This window comes from Ambystoma mexicanum, chromosome 4p (assembly GCF_040938575.1).
Source record: "Ambystoma mexicanum isolate Mex_15411 chromosome 4p, UKY_AmexF1_1, whole genome shotgun sequence".
Taxonomy (NCBI): Eukaryota; Metazoa; Chordata; class Amphibia; order Caudata; family Ambystomatidae; genus Ambystoma; species Ambystoma mexicanum.
In genome coordinates, this window is record NC_090927.1 from 602,090,207 (window position 1) to 602,117,163 (window position 26,957).

The 26,957-nt window shown below is 43.7% G+C and overlaps 1 protein-coding gene across 1 annotated transcript in view; it reads right to left on the reverse strand.

Moving 5' to 3' along the window:
• The window catches only part of COL21A1 (collagen type XXI alpha 1 chain), a 1,372,657-nt gene that overhangs the window by 491,994 nt on the left and 853,706 nt on the right, over positions 1–26,957 (reverse strand). The gene's annotated exons all lie outside the window — the stretch shown is intronic.

Here is a 26,957-nt window from a genome sequence, read left to right on the forward strand (position 1 = left end):
CCAGGTGTACAAAAAAGTCCTTTTATTTTTTTTATATAACTTAGATTAAGTATGCACAGAGGCAGAAGCCACTGGCTCTCAACTACCAGGCAGCTCTACTCCAACTACCAGTGATGGAACTTTAGGGTAACATCAGTCCACTGCTGGTGTTGCCACCAAAGGGAGTTAAAATACCAGATATCTCCCTAACACCCATTTACAGCAAGAGACAAGTGCAACACCTCATGTCCACGATATAGGGAAAGATAGGCTGTCACACCGCTCCCTTTCTAATAAAGCATAGGGTTAATATCTGCAAACCAACCACAGAAGGGAGCCTCCATTCATTGCGCTCACCTTGCACTCAGGGAACTATCCAGCTCCCAAGTAAACGAGGGATGCACCATTCACCACACTCATATGTTTAATGCCATGGAAAATATGCATCTATAACCAGAGAGGGGTTGAGCCATTTGCCACATGTATATGCTTTATACTGGGGAAAATACACTGCTCCCAACTGCAGAAGGGATTGATTCTTCATTTATCACACTCATCTATTTTATCCTCAGACAAATATTCAGCTTCTAGGCGCAGACAGGATGTGTGGTGACAGTAGCAATGAAGAAATTAATTTCAAAAGTTCAGTAAGCACCTTTTCATGTCATTAATGAACATGCAGTATTTAATTGTGATAAGTGTGTGAACATGTTATTTAACTAAATATAGACATTGTACATTGTAATAATAGAAATGGCAAGCACTCCGGAATGGTTAGAATTATAATTCGCTCAAGAAGATCTAAATGAAGAAGAAGAACCTACTAAAGGAAAAATATTTTGTATTTAATACAAAATAATGCAGTTCTTTTACTTTAATGTAAACTATTACACTCAATGTATTACATATATTTTGTACTTAACAATGTAGAATCAGAAGAACAACACAATCAAAATCACGAGGGAAAATACATTTTGAAGCTAGATTGGAGAACATAAAAAAGCTGAATGAAACAGTTATGTATAGATTCAAATCAAATTAAAAATGAAATTTCTGAACTCTGTATACATGTTGAAAATCATGTGATTCAAAATATTGATTTTCACTACCCCACCTGTACCTGTACCCTTTCCCCCATCAATCACCCACATAATTCCAAGAGGATATTACAGATCAACAGTTTCATGAGATTTCTAGCCATCCTTCTCCGAATCATGAATATATATCACCGTCAAATTACCTTATTTTTGTTTCTCACAGTGATTCTCTCTCCTTATCATAATGTATTGCAATATAAATATGTGTAAACGTTTTTATTTCTAAAATCACTATTTGATGTCCGTGGACTATATTCATGTTCATGTCCACAACAACAAACTGGAGCGATGTCACGCGGTTGTGTTGACGTTCACGAACAGACCATCTCGACCATGGTGTCATGATGCACTTTCAATTAGTTTGCGAATGTCCGGGCATGGCTGTGGTTGTTACAGCACACCAGATTGATGTCAACTGGGTGCTCTAACGTTCACAAACTGACCGCCATGTCCGAATGGCATGACAAACATTTAATTAGTTCATAAACAGCCAGACACAGCAGCTGCCGTTTCAGCGCACTGGGGTGACATTACCTGGGTGTGCTAATGTTCACGAACATCGTGACGTGGTCATTGATGGCCACAAATGTCATTCAGTGAACGTGCACGTGTGGTGTGATGATGTGTCCGCAGTCGATGCCCATACTTTGAAGACATTTTTAAATCAATTTTGCGCCCACCCTACTACCTCTCAAGTTTAAACTTTACACTTTGACAACTGCTATTAACATTCTTTGATCTCTGAAATTTGTACAACTTATAACACCCGTTTTTATCTTCTGGTGGGTGTCTGCAGACAGGAGGAAAGACCACAGACAGTTCCTCCAAGGGGACCTACTCATTTCTTATAGTCATTCTTAGTCTGGCAGAGGACAGGAGAAGACCTACAAGTGGGACCTACAAAACCATCTAAAATGACATCAGTCATGGCCATTCCTCCACCTCAGGGACACCACCCATCCCTCCTTTATAGTGGTTGGATTGTGCCCCTCCCCTCGCCCATCCACCTCCCCAGCTCCCTTTTGGGACAACACATGTAAACTCCCCCCAAAAAGTAGGTTCCATGGGGAACCAAATTTCAAAGATTAAAAATAGAATTTAAGAAATAGAAACTTGTACAGCACATCCCTATGGAGTCTCCCAGCTTTATGCTGATGCTCCAGCATTTGCACCGGCATGAACATCCTTTCCAGTGCAAATACAGGTGCATTTGTATGGCACAGAGGTCAAAAAGTGACAGAAGTGAAGTTGTGTTCCACCCCTCTTCTCTGCCATACAAATGATAGTAAATGTACTGTGGCTTGAACGAAAGCCCTTAATCAAGCATTTACATAATGCCACCACACAACATGAGCTTCATTTTTCCCTATTTTTATTCATAATGTCCATGGACATGCGACTATGCCAGTGGACTATAAGATCCAAAAAGGTGGCATAGAAGCTGCAACAACTCTTTTAGTTTTTTTGCACTCTTTTCTGTTGGCTCTTGTTCTTATAAGAGTGTGACATTAACATGAACAAGTACAATGCATAGTCTTGCACTTTTTCATTGCATGGTGTGTTCTTGCAATGTAATTTGTTCCACCAAAAATGTTTCACTGCATTCTGAATATTGGAAAGAAAATGCTCATTTCCATGATTTTTAAGATGTACTCCGTTCTTTCTAAAAAATGATACTCCATCATGTCGTACATTATCATTTTCAAAACATGACATTCCAAAATCTCAAAGAAATGCACATACAGCTTTGTTCACATTCCGCCTTGCTTTTTCTATTTGTGGACAAAATAGCTTGGATCTTTTCCACATTTGTCTGTGTGTAAATCATGAAAAAATATAAATAAACATGACATGTCGTAAAAGATTAATCAGACTTCTGAAAGTATCTTTCATAGAAAACTGCAAAGATATTCCAGTTACATACATTAAACTATTACCTCCACATTGCACTATAATCATTTCTGGATGTTTGAAATGCACCATATCTTCACACATGGGAAATAGTTGATTCCATTTCGTACCATGAACTCCATACCGTGGCACCTCCCATTTTTCTTGCCAGGATTATGGGAGATACCTAGCTGCACTGCATATATCTGCAAACAGTGAAACCACACATTTCCTATAATCCAAAGAGTCTTCTTGTTGAGATCCTTGCTTTCAGCAATTCAAACAAAAAATGCTCCTGTCTGCGCAAGAAGTTGCGGTCCCAGGCCCTCTTCAATCAGGCCTGGGAGACCTTCTTTGCAGCATGCTGACCCTGTTTTCTCTTTGTTCAACCCAGGATGAGGAGCATCAGCTCCATCCAAAGATGGCAGACACTGCACCAGTTGCCACATCATTGAATGCCGGCATCCAGCAGGATTGGCTGGGTGCACTGGCATTGAAGCAACCTGTTTGGCTGCCCCAGGGACTTCCTAATCTGTCCCCAACAAGCTGACTGCTGATACTGAACAGTGTTGAAGGAACAGGTCTAAGGCACTTTGCTCCTGTCTGTGCCTGTTGGTGCCGGATAAGCCGTCTGGTGCCGCCCTACTGTGATTCCAGCCTGCGGGCTCCCTTGCCTTCACTTTTCCCCTGTAATGATATCGACTTGCCCCCCTCTTCTAACAGTGCCTTCTCAAAACTCCTGACCACCTCCCTACAATGGCTGCCTCACCCGCATGTCTCACGGCGCGCTCTATAGGTAAGTCTTCTTTGCTGCCACTGGCCCATATAATAATAATGTGCATTTACAATAGCTCTACGAACCCTCAGGCATCTGAGCACTGCTTATTATTACCCACAGTGTGTGGTGCTCATTTATCAACCTCAGACGGATGAAAGGATGAGTTTGGCCTAGTACCAAAGCTTACTGGGCTGTAAGCAACTGCCTCTGTAACAATGTAGAATGCTAGCTGGTGCAGCCAGCCCACCTTTAATCTGTTAAACGATAGACATATCTTTGTCAGCTTTTAGTTGTAAGTGGGTAATCACTCACCATCTCATGTCTGTAACTCCTCATCTTAACTGTTCTTATCTCTCCCTCCTCGTATTGCTGATGTCTTGCCTGTAAATCCCTCCTACCTGAGCCTGATTCTTCAACCTGTATTAACTGCTTGTAACACCATATCCTAATACCTATTTTTCACACTGATGTAGCCCCCCGCTCCATGAGGTCAGGCTTTTCCGGACTGAGCGTTCCACTCAAATGCTCCAATTATACCTACTTGCACATCGATGTAGCCCCCCACACCATGAGGTCTCCACAGCTGACCCACGGAGCATGAAGAAGCATGCAATAGCAGGAGGTCCACTTGGGCTCCTGCTTCCTCACTCCATCACGGACCTCCAGCCCACCAGAGAATCAACTTGCAGGTAGGCCCACATGGCTACCATTACATTCATGCCTCTATTTCCAAAATAAGATGGCCACCGCCTTCTCTGCATTTTGACTGTACTCATGAACCCTGAGCTTGCCTGCAACGTTGATTGGCTGCCATCATCTGCACTTGTCCTTTTGGGGGAACTGGCAGGCGTAGCTGACCCCCACAGGAAGGCCCACTTAAGGCCTTGCACCAACACAATGATACTCTCTTCACAGGTGACCCACGGAGCATGAAGCAGCCTGCAACAGCAGGAGGCCCTCTTGGGCTCCTGCATTCTTGCTCCATCATGGACCTCCAGCCCACCTGAGCATCGACTTGCATGTAGGCCCCCACATCAAAGCCCACTTTTAAGGCCCCTGTCTGGCCTATCTGGTCTTGGCCGCTGAGGCTGCTTGTTTCTGGTATCACTCCCTCCACTCGTCTCCCGGCATGCTCTCAATCCCTGCAGCCAATCATCAGAAAGCACTAATGTGTACTAACTCTCTGCTGCCCTCTTGGCCCGTGCCCTTTTGAAAGGATTCAGGGCCCCTCCACTCATAGGCTTCCCCGCCGCCCGTCATGCGTTTCAGCCCACCCTCCCCCTCCTAGCAATCTGAACCTTATTGTGTCTTGTATCCTGCATACCCCAAGGCTTCCCCATGCTTACGATCCTCTGTGCGATGCACCGCCAACTTCTTTGCATTACTGACTATCACTACTGAACTGTTATGCCTTTCATTGGCTTGAACCTTCTAGCCTGCCTCAAATCTTTTTATTTCTGCCGCCTTCCCCTGCTATTCTCATGATTAACCATATCTCCCTCTCCTCATTCTGAACAACAAAACTCTGAATATTGGGTCGCCTTCCTGAAGCTCCAGAAACGGCTTCCTATACTCTACGACTTGCATACCATGCATTACATGTGCCCGTAAACCCATTGCATTCTATTTTTGGCTTCATTTTAGTGATTGTCCTCATTACTAATCTAGATGTTTTCAATTTGGTACTGGAGTGTTTTTGCCTGAATCTCGGTGTGTGATGTGTTTTATAGTTACACTGCTTAGCTTTGCCTGATTCTACCTATGCTGCTCCTGCCTGACCACCAGGCTGCCGGGGTGCACTGTGTGGCTTTCCAATCTGCCCCCCTCCCCTGTGTATCCTTATGTGGCATTTCTAGTGTGCTGTTGAAAAATAGACTTTTGATGTAATTCCTTCTGCCTTTGACCACGTTTGAATTTGGCCACTTTGTTATATCTATTACTGTACTCATACCAGGCCCCAAAGCTGCATCACTTTACTCTAATGCCTCGCATAGCAGATGTAGCCCCTAGCCCCCTGAGTGTGGCTTTGCCAGCGTGCAACCTATTGTTTAAATGCTCCTCCTACCTGTCAACCTTCTGATTTAAATGTACTTCTAATGCTGAACACTGATCTGCTACCGACATGCTTGATTATCTGTATACCTGATGTAGCTCCCTGGACCATTAGGCATGGCTTTGCCAGACTGTACACTTACCTTATCTTGCCTTTGATTATCTGTATACCTAATGTACCCCCCTTGTACCATGAGGCGTGGCTTCGTCAGACTGTACATCTATCTGAATTTGCCTTTGATTATCTGTATACTTGATGTAGCCCCCTGTACCATGAGGCGTGGCTTTGCCAGACTGTACACCTACCTTATTTTGGCTTTGATTATCTGTATACCTGTTGTAGCCCCCATACCATGAGGCGAGGCTCTGTAAGAATCTGCTTTTTGAATGTATGTTGTATGTTGTAACCTACATGAGTTGTCTTGCACTTTCTAAGAATGTTCACCTCGCACTCACTGTAACTAGTGCCCTGATGCCTGAGGATTTGGTGTGCTGTTATTGTTATAAATCCAAAGATAAATAAAAATAAATAAATATATAAGGCGAGGCTTGCCAGTCTGTGTATTCACATCTATTTAACTCATTTGCTTGTTTTCACTCCTGTAGTAGCCCCCCACAGCAGGAAGTGAGTTTTGCCAGTTTGTGTACTCACACCTTTTTTGACTCATATGTTTGTTTCCACTCCTGTAGTAGTCCCCTGTACAATGAGGTGAGGCTTGGCAAAGTGAGCTTCTTCCACCTACTATTAGCCAGTATCCCATATGATTTCTTGCACATTATCAATTCTACTACGCACTTTCTTTAACTAGTGCCTAGATGCCCCAGGGCTGTGTGCGCTGAAATAAATACAAAAATAAATAAGCACTTGCTGCCTTGTCCACCTCTGCAGTTGAACTCCTCCACTACAAAGAGAAGGCCTGATTGGTTGAAACTCTGAGGACCACAGACATCTACGATATCCATGATCTCTGCAGTCCTCCTTCCCTGCAGGGCATTGTAAAAGTGCCTGGATGGTCCATCTGTGAACAGTTGCATATGTACACGGACATCAGGGCACAGGTCAACCCTTCTTCCCTTTTTACTGTAATCTCTGTAACACTCACTTATTGGCTACATTCAAACAGTCACAGCTAGGGGAGTTGCTAGGTCTGGAAAAGACCCGGGGCTAAGCTGATGTCGGAACTGTTGGGACTGGGGGCTAGCTAGTCTTTGGCTGTAGCTCCTGAGAGTCTATCCGGGGCTACAACCAAAAGATCAGGGGCTATAGCCCCCTTTGCCCCCCCTAGCAATGCCCCTGGTCACAGCCCTATCCAACCAATCAATCCAAAAATCCTACATCTAACACTCTCACCTTAGTTCAACAGTTCAGATGTATCTTTCAATTCCAAGATTCCAAGAGTCCATTTGTGCTGTGGTTGAGAGCCTGCTCTATCACAACCAACTTTATAAACCTTTTCAGATTTCTGTTTCAAGGATCAAGAGAATCTACATTCCAGAATCTACATCTAGCAAGCCATACTACAGTTAAGTTGTCATTTTCAAATGCAATATTCTATTGGTTTTCTGTGCAGCAAAACATGTTTTACAGTAGCACCCCCCCAATAGTTCATTGCTGCTTTTAAAAGTATGTCCGCTTCGACAGTGACTGCGACATATGCTACCACTTGAAGCAGCGCACAATTCCATAGTTAAAAAGACCTTGATTACCAAAGTAGAGTGCAAAAAATAATGACATCCTTTTTTATAAAATTGCCTGTCTTCTGTCAAAAATAAAACAGACCTCATATTGCAATGTACTATAACATCTTCCTTTAACTAAACTGTTTTTTGTCCTGCAAAACATGCTTCACAGGAGCACCCTTCCTAATATTTCACTGCAACTTTTAAAAGTATGTCTGCTTGCAGAGTGACTGCTCTATGTACTACTACCTATAGCAGTCCACAATTCCATCATTAAAAATGCCTCAATTACCAAGCTAGAGTGCAAAAAATAATGATACCTTTTTTAAAAGAGACCTGTCTTCTGTCAAAGTATAAGCAACCGGCATATAGCAGTATAAAATGCAACCGAACCGCTGAACATTCCTGACAATGTCATTTGTTGCTGGTTTTGCAAGAGGCAGTTAGGGACCTTTGCTGCCACTCTAAAAGAAAAAACTATTTTAGTCTCCACAGAAATGTAATATAATTGTAAAGCTTCAAAGACTGTTGCCTCACTGCTTATCAGATTACATTGATTTGGCAAGTGATTGAGCTGCAGTTTATTTTTTTGGGCCACTTTCTCCTGTTGCTCCACTGATCCCCTCCTTTACTTCTTTCCATCCCCTTTCGGACTCTGATACTTCAGCCCTTATAACACGGCTCACCCCACCACCTCTCCTCTTGACCCTCTCCCCTCTTATTTCAATGGTATACCCCTTCTCTTTCCTTAGCATACCTGTCTCCTAAACCTCTCTCTTTGACCTCTACCAGTGTTCCCCTATCTTTCAAACATGCTATTGTCATTCTATGATGATGCAGAAAAGATCAGCACAAGGGCTGGCCCCGCGCCACCTGTTTCTAGAAGCAAACAAAGGTACAAGCTGAGAAGAGATCTGTAACTCAACCAGTTCAAACATTAGAGGTAATGCAACCATCATAAAGAATATGATCGATTATGCTACACAAGTAGGGTGAGAAGTTACAGAACAAACAGATAGGGATACACTAGTAGCATAGAGGTGGACCTAGGTAGGGATAGGTTGCAGAATACATGGGCAGGGAATAATGTATGGTGCCATGCAACACATGAGATACAAAGAACACGAATGTGGCAGAGAACTGCCATCTTTCTGACAGAACTTTAAAAGGCCTTTATTCTGAAAGACTGAATCCTGACATCAAAATTGCTTTGCAAACAATCCTAGGTCCCACGATGCTCAGGCAGTTGCTTAGGCATCAAGGTCAGTAAGGAAGGGAGCAAAGAGCAAGCAACTTTGAATTTAATTTGTTTCAAATTGGTAGCAGTGAGAAAGTACACATAGCCTTGATCTCCAGGTGCAAACAGCTACAATGCCAACCAACCTCCTAATGAATCAACACACAGACCAGCACACACAGGTTAGGATAGCAAAAGAATTCAATAAATAGATGAAAATGAGTTCAGAAAAGTGTTTTTTTTACCACGTGATCGGAACAGTGATAATTTATTCCAGGCCTAAATAGATAGTGCACCCGCTACTGCCTTAGTACATCCATACACAGATGACATGCCAAGGTCATGAACACATTGGCAGACAAGGCCTCAAGCGTGGGAACAACAAGGGAGTAACTTCTTAAAACTGAATCATAGCAGTCCGATCATCTCCACTTCCTCACCTTGCACCCTGGGATCACATTAAAGTGCCCAAGGTCGGATGAGCAAACTATTAACCAATTAGGATTCTGTACGGAATGTTGGGTAATGTAGTATAGTGCCAACGAATTATATGTTGGAATGAAGTGTAACATGTTTAGTATGACGAATTTAGGAGGAGCCATCAGTTAAAGAATACCCAATAGTAGTAGCCCTCGCATATAGTATGTATAGGTGTGATATCTTATTAACCAATAGGCCACGTAAATAAAAGTGTTTTAGTATCACTAACGATGATGTCATTTGTGACGTCTATTTGATTTAAAGGCTTGTGTTCTGTATTATGCCGTTGAGAGAATGCTGTGTTGCATGTACTGCCGGCTGTTTATATTTGCATGAAGCTGGGTTTTCTCTTGCACATCTCCTCTTAACAATCACCCCATTTCTCCTTCCTTTTCTCTCTAAGCTGCTTGAGTGCAATGTCTATGCTCGAGGTTCTGTGTGTTAAAATCGCAGCAAAAATGGCAGTTTAAACAAATCGTGGCAAAAAGGCCTTGGTTTTGCCGCCGCAATCCATGTAATGGATGCCTGGGACACCCTCGCAATCCCCAGACCCATTATACCATTTAAGGGGACCAGGGGACACCCCCGCAACCCACGCTCCCCTTAAATAGTACAATGGGTACACCTTTACCGGGTCAAACCATGGCATTTTTGGCACAATTTTATTTACAGACAAATTTATTGCAGCGATTATATTACTGCACAATATGCTCAAGTGTCTGCTAATCTTAATTTACACTCTTTACTTCCTCCCCTACAATCTGGCTTCCACCCTTCCCATTCTACTGAAACTGCTCTTTTCTAATTCACAAACTATCATCTTTCTGCTTGTCATTTTAAACACTCTGCGATCCTCATTCTTCTTGATCTATCAGCACCATTCCACACAGTGGACCAGCTTACTCTTCTTTCTGCACTTGCTTCTCTGGGTCTTTCTGGTTTTGTGCTTCAGTGGTTTAATTCTCATCTTTGTGGTTATGTTTTCTCTATTTCCTGTGCTGGCCAAAACTCTTCTCCCTGTTCCCCACATTATGGTATTACCCAGGGCTCCGTTCTTAGTCCTCTTCTTTTCTCTCTTATTCTTTTTCTCTATCTCATCTTGTTTTGCCCTCTAACCTATCCTGCCACTTCCATGCCGCTGATTTCCAAATGTTTCTATCCTATTCCCCCTTCACTGATTCTCTTCACTCCCTGTTTCGACCTGTCGTTCAGCCGTCCAAACCTGGATGCACCAACACTTTCTTCACCTTAATCCAACCAAAACTGAAGTTCCTTACTTTCCTACCTCTCTTTCCTCTCCTTCCCCCTTTCTGGCCTTCTCTTCCTTCCTTCCCTCATCACCTATTCCGTGTCTGCCGGCAAGCTTGATGTCACGTTTGATCCCTCCCTGACTTTTTCTGCACACATTTCAAACACATCACCACTTGTCGTTATCATCTCCTCAATATGCTTTGGCTTGTGATTTCCTTTCCTTTAATGCCAGTAAACTTCTCATCATCTCCTTCAGCTTTTCCCGACTGACTACTGGTCTGCACTTCCACTTGGCCTTCCTACTACCCATCTTTCTCCATTTTGCTCTGTCTATAAAGCCTCTATTTGACTGATGTTCTTTCTAGCCCCTCATTCTCTCATCTCTGCATCCCTCGCTTCCAATTCGTCTGTGTCATTTGACTTCCATATTCTTCATCACTTTCTTTGTATTGTGTTTAAATGTCTTTATGGACTTGCTCCCTCTTACCTCTCATACCTTATTTAGTTATATACTACTCCCCGCTCCCTCCATTCTAAATCTTTAGATCTACTCTCAGTTTCCAACCCTCCCAGTGTCCCTTCTCACTTTTGTTCCTTTTCTTGCTTGCACCTGAACTCTGGAATTCTCTTCCTCCATCTGTCCCCTCCTCTTCTTCTCTTCACATTTTTCAAACCCACTTAAAAAAATCTATTATCATACAACTAATCTTATTGTCTGTTATTTTGAGGTGTTTATTGCACTTTCAATGACTTGTGCCGCTGTTTTGATTTCTGTACAGTGTTTTGGTGAAAGCACTATATGAATTCCAATAAATACAAAATACAAATATCTTATAGCTCTGAAAAGTAATCCACCTGCCTCCAACCAAAATACAGGGAAACATGCTTAGTGCAATGGAATGGAAAATAAGTATTGCCAACGTGATACTGGCTTGTCTTTAATATAAGTGTGAAACGACAATGTTCTGTCTGTGTTTTTGTGAATTATAGGTAATGATATATTTTGAATTTTATTCTTCCTGGGCATTCCTTATGAAACACTAGTTTGTGTGACAAAAGTGTTTATGTATCATAGTTTAACTACACTATAACAACACTAACATGAGCCTTAAATGCATTTGAGATATTCCTGGCAAAACAAACACAAAAGTGATAGAATAAATGAATAAATTAACATCTTACAGTCACAGAGCAGCAACTGCACTGATAAAGCAGTTATACAGCTGGAGACCTTATAAGTAGGGAAATGTGATAGTGCGAGGCCACATTACTCTTTTTTGGTCAACATCTTTCTTTGAATCTATATAATTTTTCTTGCTCAGTATTTGTTTAATATTGTATTGTCTGGCAACTCTCTAAAGCACCTACCGTGGGAGAGCAAGCACAATAGCTCAATGGATAAATACAACGCCTGCCTAGACAGTTGTACAACTGCGACATCAGATGCCATCAATTTGACAGGGAGTTCACTGGTGCCAGCGTATGCAGGCCGAGGCAAGCAGTCATATACCCTTGGCACAGTGCCATGCCAGGTTGTATAAAGGTTGTTTCTATCTGAAGGAGAGGAGCTGGATGCTAATGCATATGTTTATCATCTGTAGGTTCGCACCTGTCCTATACAATGTGCTTTCATCACCACAGGATAAAGGTTGCTGTATTGATCAACTCATAATCAAGTGTCTTGGTGGTGGCTGCAGTCACGTTTAGACCGTGGATGAATAGCACCACAGTGGACTATTGGCGCTGACGTCAGGAGTAACACTGATAGGGTTGTAAGACATGCAAATGCATTATAAAATACAATTTAAGAACATCACTGGCATCTGTACTATTTTATTGAAGCAATGAAAGATGTGTTTTTTACTTGTACACCCACGTCTTAAGGTAACCCAAAAAGTTGAAATGGCAATCTCTGGTTGCAGGTTACAGGTATCTGTGATGCCACAAATGCCAAAGTCTTGCCTCTCCTTCAAACTCTGTGAACACTCAATTTTAGCCTTTGTCCATAGACTTCTGCACACCAGATTCTGAACTTTTCCCAGATTAAGTGGGTGTTGGGCGAGTTGGATGTCACTGGTATAGACTTAGACATATGAACTGCTTCATACAATGCACAACTAACCAAATGAATCTTGCAAAACGGTATGGAAATAGGAGAATTAAACTCTATTACAGTAGTGCCAAAAGATAGTATCTCGAGCGTGTTAGGGCATTAATAGCTGTTAGTGTTAAGCTACATTCAAACAAGCATCCCAGATTCTTAGCTACTAAGATGGACTGGGTAATCCCCCAAGCATGACACCTCTACTTAGGCGAACCAGAGCGCGGCTCAGTCCCCAGAGACCAACACCTCCAATAATTTGGCATTAAGAATTAGTCTACTAAACATCTCCAGAGGCCTACTGCAGAAAAGGTAATGGTAAGCCTGCAGCTGATAACAGGGCTGGGCGGATAACCTAGGGGCAACGTGCCTGTCTTGGAAGCAAGACAAGGTCCGCGATTAGAGACTGGTTTAAAAAAAGATGAATTAATTAATTAATTAAAACCAGAACTTGGTAATTTCTTCATATTTTTTGGGAAGGGCAAAAAGGAAGGCCAGCATATGTGGCGGCTTCAGCTAGAAGCTGGACTTTGTGATTGAAAAGCTGCAAGACTATTGACTCTGAGCAGTACTGGAATTGTCTGGCACTGGAACTGAGTAAGAGATGCAATCTGGGTGCAATAGGAATGATAGAAGCCTAGCCAGGCTACTACTTGTATACTCAATCCAACCTCTTGCCACCTGTAAAGCAAACAGAAACTAACGTCACATTGTCCTGAATGTCACTGGCTAATCAAGTAGAAACAGAAGACCTGCATAATGTGTCATCCAGAGGAGACACTGAGTTACTTAGTAACCTTGCAGGGCCCTGCCTACTGGCCCAAGCTACACGCCTCTGACTGATGACACCCAATGAGGCCGGCACATGTCTGAATTTCCTAGTGGACTCCCATGGGAGACTCTCAACCAAGTCTTTAGCTCACTGTCCCTTTCACAGAGAATAAACATCCCTGCATATCAGTCTTTGTCTTTGCCCAGGGGCAGTACAGCACCGAAATGCTAGGCAATTCTTCTCTGAACTAGAGTACCAACAGCAACACAGAGGAGAAATCCCTAACATGTCGGTGCTGGACTGCCCCTGGTCAGGACAAAGACTGATATGCAGGGATGTTTATTCTCTGTGAAAGGGACAGTGAGCTAAAGACTTGGTTGAGACTCTCCCAATGGCCATCCACCCAAGAACAGGTCAATGGGCTGTGTTCGTGCTGGTGGAGAGACTCCCAGAACCCCTTTTATTTTGCATATTAAGTAACTTTGGATCTCACCCTAAGTTAACAGGGGAATCCAGACGTGGATCCCTTGCTCACTGTTCTCAGAGAGACATAGCTCCACCTCACTGATGGTGCCCAACAAGGCTGAAACACGTGTATGGGGTTGCTGTTGGTACTCTTGTTCAGAGGAGAATTGCCTAGCATTTCGGTGCTGGACTGCCCCTGGGCAGGACAAAGACTGATATGCAGGGATGTTTCTTCTCTGTGAAAGGGACAGTGAGCTAAATACTTAGTTGAGACTCTCCCAAGAGCCATCCACCCAAGAACAGGTCAATAGGCTGTGTTCATGCTGGTGGATATACTCCCAGAACCCCCTTGTTTTGCTTATTTCTAATCCTGTATGGTCATTTTTCAATCCACACACAAGTACCAGCCATCATTCACAAACCTTTCATTCATCCATTCTCCCACTAGGCCTATCATCGATCGACTTACAATCCCATCCCTCCATCTACTTATTCAGGCACTGATGTATTCACCCACTTCACCCCATTCACCCATGCATCCATTCCATACATCTATCCTTTCACTTACACACTCATCCACAAAAACACACACACAGACACACACACACTCTCTCTCGCTCTCTCTCACTCTCATAAACGCTGCCATCAATAAATAAATACACACGATCGGCGACTTCAGTCTGTATTAAGGTTGCTTCCGGTGCCCAAATGACTTTGGTGACTAGCCATTTATTAAAAACCCTAGTCTTTTATTTAATTGTTTTAATTGCTTGATGAATGAATGAACGCACATTATAAAACAATAGCTAGATTAAACTGACTCGAGAAACCCCTTCTGAGAATGTGTGAATATAATGAACCAAACCACAAAAGAGAAAATATCTTCCAAGAACATGTGCAATCTATTTCCTGTACCACATGTGCACATTATTTCAGTATCTCATGTCTGAAAGGCTTAAAGTCATTTCACGTTCACTTTCATTAGACGGGTTTCAGTAAAGGACCTTAATTTATACATGGGTCGCGTCTTTAGTGCAGCATTACGCAGCCACTGCTACAATCTGCATCGCCACTTTTTTTGATATGTGGGCAAAGAATGTATTGTGATCTTAGTACATTCTATTTGAAAGTCGTAGCTTTATTTCATGTCTACAACAAGGGCAAGGATGTGTTAAGTTCCCATGCTGTGCCTGCCACAAAGAAACATGGCAACATGCCAAATAAGAAGTTCATGTCTGCAGCGGGATTTTTATAATAATATATAGTGGGTGCTCTCCAGAGGAAACTGAATGCGTGGCTTTTTAGATTTTGCATCACACCAATGAGATTAGACGGATAAAACGCTTCTGGTTTTGAAGCCCAAAGCATGTCCAACAAAAGGACTGGGCACCACCCAAAGGGTGAGCAGGACAGCATGAGCCTGAATGGACGTGACAGGCAAATAGCATGATCCATGGTTTCAAATGCCTTACCAATGATTCTAACCAGTTTGGACGAAATACCACAGTAGATGTGAAAATCTTGCACATGCACCCTTTGCTTGCTTTCCGCTTGCCATTCTATAAGCTAAAAAGGCCACAAAGTGGCCGAGCCATCCCAGGCTGTATCAGATACCAACCCATTTGTCTTCGACAGAGAAGTCTGCGCTGCCTGGGATTTCAAGGCCTTTAATTTGTGTAGGGTCCAAAATACTAAGCTGAGACTGTGCAGGGTGACTGCAGATTTGTGTTTGTTCATGTCAGAGTTGCACATTTTCACTAAACAGCTCTGACCATCCCTCGATGACCCTATGTGTTACAATGTAGGGGTTACAATATGTACCCCACACTTACCCAGGTGTGTGGACGTACCATACCAACTGTGAAGGGCTACCCAGGTATGTGGCATACGCTTGATCAGTGTCAGGGAGTACAGGATGAATAGGTATGTGTAGCTTTCTTTTCCTTCCAATTGGTCGCTTCTATCCATGCATGAGCACGTTTGTATTCTGCGGGGCAGCTAATGTGAGTTCTCTGTGAGTTCTCTGTCTATTATGCGTTACAAGTATCTTTTACATACGGCCCTGCATTAATACTACAGGCTGCATGCCTTCCTGGATGTATTGAAAAAAAATATCCTGAATGTGCTAGAACAGTAACCTCTTCATAGACTGCTAATGTTGGTCTTCAAATGCTACTTGTTTATCATTCTGATTAGAGCAAGAATGAAGAGGGTAAAGGGACTTAAAGGGAGTAAACGTTCTTATTATGTTGCGAGATAGCATATCAACCTATAGGTTGTGAGCGCGACGGGTGGGGTGCGGGCGACGCGACCAGTATTCTTGATCCCTTAATTCCTTTGGTTTGGTGGAGGGGGACCCCAAAGATGTCCGTGCCCAGGGCCCCAAACGTGCTTAAAATGGCCCTGCTGGCAGGGGTGGATGGCCATTGGTTTTATATCTTGTACTTACCAGTGATGATGTCACCTTGCCCTTCTCGTGTGTCTGAGGTACCAACGAACACTAAATTACCTATACACAGAGACCTGTTTCTGGTGTTTTCTGAGGCTCACTGAACACACTACATTTTGTTGACAAGGTGGTCTTCTTTGGAATGGAGAGGAACTGGAACACAGGTACTAAGTGTAGTGCTGTGGCTGGGGGAGCACCCAAAATGATTACCACTCCCCCCAAGGATCCATCCACACCCACAAGTAAGTGGGGCCATCAGTAAAAGGTGGCAGCTTTCAAGGTGCCAGCTGAGTCTGGCAGTAGCGGCCTGGGAGTAAGGAGGTTGCTAAGTAACAGCAATTAACTAGAAGGAGAGGTGCTTGCTATGCAAGACAGCAGGGGGGACTGTCTGGATCCAAAGTGCCAGCGGGTAATGAGCAGTGGGTTCAGTGTGAGCACCCAGAAAAAAAAGAAATCAGTGAGGTACGGCCTGGGTAGGGTGACGCCAGAGTCCATGAGCCAGTGCAGGAGAAACCACTTAAGATAAACCCCTCCTGAAAGCCTGCATATCGACAAGCAGAGGTGGCAGTTTTGCGGCTTGTGTAGCGAGGTGCGGGGCCCAGTGAGTGGAGCAGCATGAGCATTGCCGGTATCCCTGCTGGGGTAGTGACACTGAGAAGAGCGCTGCTGGGGGGTACTCAGCAGGACCTGTGTGGGAATTGTGGTTGTTCTGTTTTGCAAGTCTGTAGACTAGGACGGATGGGTGCCGAAGCCTGGAAAGTGCAGAACGAGCGAGCGACATTGCACAAGTGCACCCACCTTCCTCACTCGTGTCAACTAATGGTGATATCAGCAGGAGAAGTAACGGTGTTTGCGTGCAACGCATTTGAAGAGGGCAAAGTGATGTCAGAATGTTCTACAGGGCATACATTTCAAAACAGCAGCACAGAGGCAAGGTAGGTTGTGCCAGTAATCAATACGCCAACAAGGATGGCTTCTAAGCGGCAAAAACAACAGAAAGAAGAGCATGTTCTCTGTAAGCGAGCCAAGTTGTGCTGGGACCTTAGAAGCTGCACACAGGTGCAGGAGGCAGCATCCGGTGAGCCATTCTTCCAGAGCTTACATGAGTTCAATCCGGATTCATGGGCCTTTATTGTGATAATAGGGATCTCAATTTGGAAGAAGAGTAACTGTAATTCAGTTGCTCTTGCTGTTGAAGAGGGACAATATTTGGTGTCTGGGGCCTGTCTTTTGTTTTGATGCTGTTTGTGATGGTATTTGTCAGTGGTCTCGGTGGGTAATGGGTGAAGGTTGGTCTCTGCTAGTAGGGTGGAGAAAGGGGTTCGTTTTAATTGAGAGCCTTGTTATTGATTGGTGTTGTCCATTTGGTGTGGACTCGCATGCTAAGTAGGTGGGTCATGGTTTCCTATCTATTGTGTCGGTGTTAATGTTACTCTGGGTGCGAGTGACCGCAGATGTGGGCTGCATGGACATGTCGGTGCAGGGTGGTCTGCATTGGTTAGATTTTGGACATTGTGGGTTTTGGACAAAGAGGTTAGCATGTGGGCATGTGGGATATGATCAAAGGGATGTGAGTGACAATTTCCATGTCTCTTTTGGAATTTTGTTTTGTTCAGTTTCTTGAGGTGGTCCTATGGAGCAGGCGTCTGTTAGTAGCTATGCTGGTGTTGGGTGTTTAGAGTTTTTCAATACCTGAAATATGGATACTTTAGGTGAGGATATTGCAGCGAGGTGCTGCATGAGTTAGGATGCGGTTGTGGTTAGCATGGATTGGCTAATGGTGCAGTCAGGTGCTGCAAAAGGCATGTTAGCTGAGGCTCCAAGGCAAGGTTAGCAGTGAGGTGCTGCAGGACCCTTGTGGCTATGGCTGGTTGGCTAAATCTAAATGGCCTGGTTAATAGTGCAGTGCAGTGATGCAAGAGGTTTGTGTTATGGGTTATTATTTGTGGTTAATGGCATGTTAGCTGATGCTGCATGCTATGGCTAGCAGTGAGGTGCTGCAAGGGGCTTGTGGCTATAGCTTGGGGGTTCTGCATGGCTTGGTTAATAGTGCAGTTAGGGGTTTTGCAGTGAGGTGTTGTGAGACACCTGTGGCGTGTTGTGGGGCGGGGTGCGTGGGATGTGTTGTTCTGGCTAAGGTAGTTCTTATATGTATTCCATCTGGTGGAGGTTGTTTGTGGTGACCATCTTTGGGTTGATATCACTGTTTTTGTGCGCTATAAATTGTCTACAGGATGCCCAGTAGTTTAGCTCATTTGCTTTGTTTCCTGTTTTGCGTGGCAGTTGATTAGTATTAGTTGCCCTTTCCCGTGTTCTGCTGTTCAGGATTTGCCTTGTGTATCTTCTTTTTGTGGTTTCTGCTACGTTAGTTCATTTGGTGTCCACTTATGAGGTATAGGAGTGAACATGGAGTGTTTGGTTTGTGCGTTGCGTCAGAAATGGATTGGAAGGTTTGCATGCTGGTTGTGCCATTCCTTATTGATGGGCATGGCTCTGGGTGGTGATTCGCGTGCAGTTGTGTGCTTTGCACTTGCATCTGTGGTGTTGCCATGTGGGATTCCAGTGTTTGGCATTGTTGTGTTAAAGTGGTAATGGAGTGAGAGGTGTTATGGTTTCAGGTATCCGGATGCTGTGTTTCAGAAGAACCATTAATGTCAGATTGTTGTGAGGTCACAGCGGAATGTGATGTATGTGACAGTATGAGTGTTCCGAGAGCGACAATTGCAACAGGGGGGCTGGCTAGGTCTGGATGGCCAGTGGCCAGCTTGTGCCTTTTCCTCATGTGTCAGGTGTCGCAATAAAGCATTAAACTACTTAGACACAGAGACTTGCCTCTGGTGTTGTCACCGATTGAACAAACCCACTAGAAAATGCTGGTACAAACCGTATCTGCAAGATTCTTATCGCATGGGCTGGAAGGGCCAATCAGTGAGCTGACCGGTTCCAAAATGAAAAACATGTACTGCATCAACACCATAATTTGTGGCATGACTGGTGGCAGGGTCCCTGATCAAGCGGGCCACCCCTATATTTTAATACTACCAGGAGTAGCAATGCCTGCATCAGTGAGATGACCAGCAGAAGTCCCCAATGATATGTATGTTTCATTCTTCCACCCAGGACATCTGTATTGTGTATGCATTTTTTTAAAACTTTTTTTTATTGAGGTTCACGTCCTCGTCAAGTACATTTGAACAAAAACAAAATAATACACTCCTGCCAGGACCTTTGGTACTAACAATGCTAAATCTTTCTTAGACCAACACAGTTCCAATTCACATAATCAATAGCTCATGGGTAAAGGGGGTATCTCCCTTGTTCAGAGCTTTCTATGCCAATTGTTTGACTTTCTTAATCAGCCGTCTCAGTATTTCAACATCATTTCACTTGTTCCTTCATTCATTTACCTACTCCATTCCCAAAAAGTACTGCGACGAGGGAGCTTTTGTTTATAATCACTCCTGTTTTGCATTGGGTCTCCAACCTTGTTTCCATAGGTTTGCGACTTCCCCAAAATCCCCTCGGTCTCCGCGCTCACTCTCGTGGCCTCATTGGTTTTGTTCTGCAACGTTTGGCTCTGCTTTTGCTTCCCTGCAGCTCTGCAGCATTCTCCAGCTGGTGGCTGGCGTCTCCCTCATGCTCCGTTCTCCCCGGACAGCGAGAATCTGCTTCGCTGCTTCACCGGTCCCCTCCGACCCTGTGGGACCTCTCTGGATTCGCTGCTCCCAGGGATATCGTCCTTAATCCTTCTCTGCTCTCCGGTTAGCTGTCTGCTCTGGTCTCAGCACCAAGAGGATCTCTCCCCTGCTTTACCAGCCCATGTCAGGAAAAAGTCAATCTCCTTCTGCCTTGCTTGTCTGGACATTTGAATAGCCCGGCCTCGGTCATATGTCCATAACAACTGGAGGGAATGGTGTGCTTTTCAGCCTTTGCAATCTTCATTGCTCAAGCCTTCCTCCATGTCCCAGTATTTCAATGGGAATATGTATGGAGGTGATTATTATTCATACTTATATGTTCTGTTCTTACATCATAGTGTACCATGCAAAGGTGGGAGGGATATGATTATTATTGTTGTCATTATTGTTCTTTAGGGAAAGTGGGGAATACCATGTTCTATCCAGCAAGTGTTCCTTACTCCCCTAAAATTTGTCTCCCGCATGTGGTCCTCCCGCAGATAACCAACCCCAGGGTCTGTGTTAGGTTGCTTCTGCCCTTAACTGGCCACATGAGGGGAGACTCTCTCTGGGGAATCGGTGACGAGTTTGCTGGATTCTTTATAGCTCCGATGTCTCTCAGACACCTTGTAATGTAATTCATGAGGGACCAAGATCGATTTAGCCCAGTTAATTTGGAGACCCGAGAGGCCCCCAAAACCCTCCACTTGCTGCGTCAAGGGGAACAGGTAACATCAGGTCCTTGAGATATAAGAGGTCATCGTTAGCATAGAGTAAGACAATCTTACCCGCTCCCCCTAGAGTGAGCCCTCTATCATGGTGAAACCTACGTGCATGAATAGCATGGATGCAAGATGGTGCCCACGCCTCCCCTCTTCGCTATATTTTCGCGCCATACTTGATCAGGCAAGATATTACACTTTGCGATCTGGCTCCACCTGAAACTGGTCTAGTTTGGCATTAATGGCAGCTAGTGTTTGTGTATTGTTGAAGATCAAGACTACGAATGTCTACCTCTAGCCAAGAGAGATGCCACCCAATATCTTTGAGCTCCCCATGTTCCAGCGCAATGCAGCATCCCCTAAGGTAAACTTTGAATGTTTCCCAAATTGTTGCCAATGAGGACACCAATCTCACATTACACTCAAAGAACATCAAAAGAATTTCACAGATCTCACTGCAAAATACCACATCATGCAAGGCCAATGCCTTAAATCTCAAAAATGGCTGTGGGAGCATTACTCCGGTCCATCTCAATCGTCCACTTCAAAGGGGAATGATCTGAGAGCGTTCTGGGGAGACTCACAGAATCCATAGTCATCCGCACCAGCATCTGTCCAGTCAAGGCATAATCAATTTGTGAGGTGCTATAATGCATAGACAAATAGTAAGAACATTCTAAGTCCTCAGTGTGCAACATGTGCCGCACACCCAGCAAAACCAGATCAGACAGACACCTCACAATCGCATGGGCCACCTGGGAAAGAGGCCTGGGACCCCCGGTAGACCCGATGGTATCTGGAGTTGTATACAAATCGCCCCATGTGATTAGAATTAACATGTTTTATTACTTTTGTGCAGAAGGTTCATGTTTGTTTTTTATTGTACAAAATAGTTTATTACAAACCTTATATATTTTACTCAAAAGAAAGAATTCATACAATCATATCAGTTAAAATCATTAAGAATTATATATTCATAAAATGTGCTCATTAATTTACAATTTCATAAGAGTCCTGCTAAAATTCTTGTAACATTCTACATTCCTGCATTCATCACTCGTCAAGTCAACCATTCATTATTTCAGTCAACAATGTTAATCATTCTCAAAAAATTGAGTACTCTGATTACCAAGGAAGAAGTGGAGCCTTGCAAAATATATCTCCTGAAGTTCACTGAATTCAATGAGTCAATGGAATAGACACATTGGAGAAGTGCTTTTCTCTTAACTTCTGGAGGGCCCCACAATCGGTCATACAATGCTTATGGGTTTCTACCTCTGTTCCACAGTTGGGTACATATATAGTAAAAATAGTAATATGACTGCCGGCCAAGAGACCCGAAATCAGCACAAACCTACCCTCCAGATCTGCCTACCGGTCAAGGAGCCTAAACCGTAATTACGTGTGATCAGTGCCATCAGAGATTGGGAACAGGTAGAAAATGAAGTGTAGACCCTATCCCCGCCCCAGACCCTGGCCACCCCTTCTTTGGAACCCTCTACCAGGTGGGTTTCTTAGAGAAAAGTAATCTTAGTATCATGCCTTTCCCAGTATTTCACCACCTGGCATACCTTAAGTGGGTTATTCAAACCCCTGCCGTTCCAGCTCGAAATATCAACTGTTGCCATTGTCAGAGAAGCGAAAGAAGAGATAAACAAAGTGTACGCTCACCACCTCTCACAACAAGCACACACTCATTCAGACTCCATCCTCTTAGATGTACTTTTACGGATTGTGAACCATTTTTCAATATTAACCCCAACCTCCCACAGAATCGCATTTTTCCCCCACCCACATTGTCACCCACATTGTCAAACCCAACCCGCAGCGGAATATCCAACCCAACAACAAAATGCCCTCTGCAACATAAACTGGGTAAGCACCCGTGGGTGTCTTACCCACCCAGTGAAAGACTCAGAGAAGAGGAGGCCACTAATATCATACAGCTCAATCAGCTGATGGTCTCAGACCTACAGATAAGGTGTGTATGGGCCACTTTTACTCCCTATAAATTATCAAATACTCCCAGAAAATAAAAATAGGGAGTACAAATACTCCCAAATACTCCCAACAAAACCAAAAAAAAGAAAAAGACATGAAGAATCTTGTGCCGCTGCTTCTCCATGGATATGTTTAGACCAGTAGAGCATGTAGTACCACTGGAAGAAACTACTATCGTATTTTAACTGTCTGATTGTAAGAAGTAAACATGTATCTTTTAATGTGTGCAGGAATAACTAGGTGCAAAGAAATATTACAAAAACATTTCTGTGTTTCAGTTAAAACATATTTTTACTCGCTTATGAAATACTCTCAATGGGAATTGGACTTACATTTTTTCCCCATAAAAAATCATTTCACTCCCAACTTTAAGAAATAGGGAGTAAAATACTCCCACTTCCAAATCTTATCTTGATCGCTGGATGGACTGTTCTTTTACATTCTTGTCATGAGTAGAATAGACCAGAACCAGAAACCATGGGGAAAACAGTCAAAGCATTACAATATTGTCATGTGCAGTAGGTGGAAATTAGAAGGAATCGGTGTCCACTGTCTTTGGAACACTCGAGTCCCCTGCGCACTCTATGTCTTTGTAAAAAACAAACAATGCTTAATACGAGATAATATTATTAGTTTGTCGAGTAATTTAATGATGTGGAGTGTCCACATAGGTAATTTGTGCACAAATAATTGTAAAGATTCACTTGGAATTGTTTTAATCAATAATCATAGGCTGTCATATAAAATAACACATTCCCTACAATATTTCAATCATATTGTACATAACACATATATCCATATATTTCATTTTCCAAAATAACAACAATGAGCTCTAGGTGTTTCGGGATAGACATCCCTTCATCAGGAGCAATATTTCATATCATTTTCATAATTTGTAATCTTTTTCTGCATAATCGCTGATTGCGAGAATTCTCAATAATGTGCTAATTTCCCTTAACTTTTGAGACCCCCAGCAACTTTGCTGGATTTCTAGGATTTGATTTTTTACCTGGGAAGAGTGTGAGCCTTTTCTTCCCACTCTTCCATGTATTTTGATGTGTGTTTTACTTCTTTGTTCTTTGGTCATGGAGTTTTAAAACAACTCCATAGGCATCATCTTCTTCTGTGTGTCACACAGCACCCTCAGTGCAGTGGCACAGGGGTGTCTTTCAGACTCCCCCAGGTTTAAATACCTTCTCTGGGACTGACTTCTTTCTCCCAGAGCATGAAAAGTTAAATCGACTTTACTAGTCATTTTAAATGTACAGAACCAGCACACACTATCTTACTATAGAGTGCTGGAGGGGTTGCCTAGCTTCCCCTGAGTCTAAACACTCATCTAACAGTAAAATGTTACCCTTTCCCACTTGAAATCGCTGGTGGCAGTGGTTTGAAACATACTACCATGATTTTTCCCAACCGTGAAGACCGGTAGCTAAAAATCTGGTCAGCCATGTTTTCCAATATGGCGCCCCAGACCTAGCTGTAAAAACAGACTCCGGTCATCTTTTTTCACCATTTCTTTTTGCAAAGGTCCTTCTTGTGTCTGTCTCTGTGCGCCAAACTAGGTTAGGTCTCTTTGTTCATTGGCCTTTGGCAGGCTTCACTTCTGAAGCCCTCCTCTGGCGCCTGAGTGTCTGGGGTGGAAAGGATGTGAGGGAGGTGCCCGAAACTCCCTGTGCTTAGTCTCCTAGGAGACCTGAATGCACTCTGGCGTGATTGGCCGGCTGGCTGTCTGGCAAGGACAGACACCCTGCTGTGGGAGTGACAGCCAGGCTGGAATGTATGGGGGAAAACTGTTTAAAAGCAGGCCTCTGGACTTGGAAAGCAGAGTCGACCAATGGAACGAAAGAACCAAAGACGAGCTGAAGGAAGACGACTGCTGCAACTCCTTGTCCACCAGTGAAGCCCTGCTGCAGGTCCGAATTGCCTGAAACTCCATCAACAGAGAAGCCTTTCAAGGTTAACTTCTCCCTTTGTGTTTGGTGAGAACAACCAACTCGTAAACTGCCTGGACACCGTCCCCATAGTGGTCGAATTTTCTGCAGAGTGCTGTGGAAAACCAAATAGCCAGTGGGAAGGATATCGGTTTGTGGTCTTTAAGGGACTCACACCTTAAACCGATGTTTTGCAAAGCTTGTGGCCTCTTCCAGGGGCAGTGCAGGAACCTCCCGACGTCCTCCTTCTTGTCCCCACGACTGAAGCTCAGGAACTGTGAGATCTGCAGGAACTGCCAGGAACAACTGCCTCAGCTACAGCTTTTCTTCACTTACAAGGTACTGTGCTTGTGCGGTGCCAAACTCTGTTCCGCCGCGGTGAATGTTTGTGAAACATTCCCAACTTGGAAGGCTTGTCCTTCCCTAAACCAACATCAAACTTTTCGTCTGACCAAATTCTTCTAAGATCCGTGGCAAAGACTTAAGCGTTTACTACCAGAACTGTGCTATCCTATACAAGACTCTGAAACATTGACTTTGGCCCAGGCCTATTGAATTGAATTGCTTGTTGTAGTGAACTGAAACCCTTTGCCCTGCCTATGAAAGTATGTGTGCTGTTGATTCTTATAACCTTGTCTTTTTACCGCATTTTAAAGTATCTGAAGTGCCATTTTTCTCCCACTTCAGGGGAGCTGAACTTGTTCAGGCTGATTGGTTGTATATTGTAGTGTATTAGACTGTGATATTGAGCTGCTTTTGATAGTGGAATGTTTTCCAAATGACTGTGTAAATAAATGTATATTCTTTTACCAAGAAACCTTGACTAAGTGTGTATTTGAATCACTGTGATCCTAGTCCTTCGTGTAACCGGTTGTACTGCTCACTTTACTTGTGAGATAAGTCTGGCTGCTCAGCCACTGCTACCACTTAACTGTGTAGTACAGGCTTGTACCAAATGTGAAATTGTACTGGCACTTGTAGTCTTAATTGTGTGTAGTGTTCCCAAAGGGTACTGCATATGATTCTGCCTAACAATCTCTCATGCCTGCCACTTAGACAACCCTCTGTGAACATGTGACTGAGACTTCTATGGTTATTGGTTGAGGGCAGTAGCCTGTCTCCTGAGAAATCTTGTCCTGGATTCCAGACAGTATGTCAAAGATTGTTATGATTTGTTGAGAATTCCCTCATGCAATCAACATTATAATGGGGATGCGCCGAAAGAATGGCTTCTGTAGTGTGGGCAGGTCCGCTGGATCATTCTGAATCAGCTTTATCTTGCCAGTAACTATCTGGCAGGTGGATCAAAAACAGGCTTGCAGGTGCAGGAAGCCATGTGGTCAGCAGCGCGTTGTGCTATCTCCAATATCTAAATTGTCGGCGCAACAAAGGGCCTGCACGGCCACATAACAGCAAGCGGAAATCACATCCCACCTCCCCCCAACCTTCCATCTCTTTTGGAGAGACTCCAGGAAATCTTCCTCTTGGGTTTTATTTTTATATGCCACTCTGATTCTGGCCGGAAACAGCATTGCATATTGAAGTCCCCGCTCCGAGAGGGAGCGCTTTGCTGACACAGAGGATATTCTCGCTTTCTGAACTGCCGGGGTGAAATCTGGATAAAAGGCGACCTTGGCATTTTTATACTGGAGGTCGTTCATATGCCCTTCAAAGAACAGAGTCTCCATCTCGACAATTCACGAGGCGTGCCATGGCAGGACAGCGGTTCTGACCCTACCAGAGGTGCCTTGGACATTTTCCACCTACTGCACATAACAATATTGCAATGCGTCGACTGTTTTCCACATGGTTTCTGGTTTCTGGTCTATTCTACTCATGACAAGAATGTAATAGAACAGTCCATCCGGTGATCAAGATAAGATTTGGAAGTGGGAGTATTTCACTCCCTATTTTTTAAAGTTGGGAGTAAAATAATTTTTTATGGGGTAAAAATGTAAGTCCAATTTCCATTGAGAGTATTTCACAAGCGAGTAAAAATATGTTTTAACGGAAACAAACACCTAGGCACCTGAGAGTACACCTGGTGCGCCCTTACTATCAAAAACTGGAACGACAGCCGTGGATCTGCAAGCACCTTCTTGATAAACTCCTCCATAAAGGCTTCCATGTTTTGTGAGAGAACCGACTCTGGGATCCCCACCACATGAATGTTATTCCTGCATGATCTTGCATGTAAATCCAATGCCAGAACGGTAGACAGCTATATGCGTGCCAAGAATCACGTAATCACGTAATGCATATCATTTCCACACACATACTTGTTTCCATCGGGTGAACATTTCTTCCTTCTCACTCGCATGTTTGCCATTAGGTGAAACATTTTGCCCTGCACAATTACCAAGACAGAGGGACATCACCACCCTAATAA